At 41.4% G+C, this 1,307-nt stretch overlaps 1 long non-coding RNA gene across 1 annotated transcript; it reads right to left on the bottom strand.

Moving 5' to 3' along the window:
- Positions 1-86: 86 nt before the first annotated feature.
- On the bottom strand, positions 87-1,299 carry LOC111670348 (uncharacterized). The gene is made up of 3 exons (XR_015438319.1): positions 1,100-1,299; positions 774-942; positions 87-397 (listed from the first exon to the last, which is right to left on the bottom strand). It is a non-coding gene; the product is annotated as an uncharacterized LOC111670348 (long non-coding RNA).
- Between the last annotated feature and the right edge of the window lie 8 nt (positions 1,300-1,307).

Here is a 1,307-nt window from a genome sequence, read left to right on the forward strand (position 1 = left end):
TCCATCTCCGTTGCTATGCTTTGCTACCCTCTTCTCTTTGTGAAACCAATCATTTCTGGTTGATGTAAAAAGCATCGCTTCCGGTACGCCAATGCGGGAATGTCGCCACAGACACCAGATTTAATACTCCAGTATGTTGCAAGATACCGAGGGATTTACCTGCCGCTGATAGGCTTAATCAGCATTGTATGAACTCATTTGCCTGAATGTAACGGACGTTCATTTAAATAGAACTGCACTCCAGCTTTAACTATCATCTGCTATGCAATATACCTCTGTTTTAAGTGTGTGAATTAACTCTTCTGTTCCGTTCATCGTGGCGCATTTTTTCAAATACGTCTGGGCTTGCTCCAGCTTTCCATTGGCGATGAGCCACCTAGCCGATTCTGGCATCCACCTAATGTTGAAGGCAAAGAGGTTTTTTAGTCCCAATGCATTACATGGCAATAATTTCCATTGCATATTTACATTTAAAGCATAATCCATAAATACTGTGTACATCTAGCTGTGGTTGGATACAGGCGTAAGATAGAAGTAGCAAGTTTAATGAGGCAAATTTCAAATCAGGCGAAAGCCGATTATGCTATGTTTTTCTTTCACCTGGATATTTGCCAAAGAAAGACATTGACTGTTCAAACATTGCCTTAATATGTTTTTGGGCAATGTAAGAGTGTCACTTGCCTATGTTTATAACCAATAACCCAATCAATCACAATCCCACTGAGTAAGGACTAAGGTTGTTTGACGAAAAGATCTAATTTTCAGAGTCATACCTCCAGGTGAAAATGGCCAAGAGTAGAGGTGATGTGACACTAACAATCAGCCACCGCCAGTCAGTAACAAAGTAGGCAATAGCTGCAAATCCTGTGTTCCCAAATGTCCATGATAAACTATCGATCACTCCCACCAGTTTCCTGTGCTCAATGTCCACCCACTCCACACCTGCAAAGAACAAACATCCCATCACTTACTTTGCAACAATCGCTTGTCAGAAAAAAACACTTTAAAATTACAACAATACTTGTAATCTTTTTTTCCTGCATTTGGTAGTTTGGGCTTCTGAGGTGATGTGTTAAGATACAGAGCAGAGATTATTTACTAAGGACTGCTGAAACAATGACGATGCCAGTGATGCAAAACCCCGTGAAGAACCTCAGCACTGCAAACATCACATAGGATGAAGAAAAAGCACTTGCAACGGCAAACAGCATTCCAGACACATAGGACACCAACAGCATGATCCTTCGGCCAAACCTGTGGAAAGTCAGGACGTCTCCAAAGTTAGTGTTTCTGATTGGTTGAAACCC

The sequence above is a fragment of the Seriola lalandi genome, unplaced genomic scaffold, assembly GCF_002814215.2.
Source record: "Seriola lalandi dorsalis isolate HSWRI2012SDOR001 ecotype SW California unplaced genomic scaffold, Sedor1 jcf7180002005756, whole genome shotgun sequence".
Lineage (NCBI taxonomy): Eukaryota > Metazoa > Chordata > Actinopteri > Carangiformes > Carangidae > Seriola > Seriola lalandi.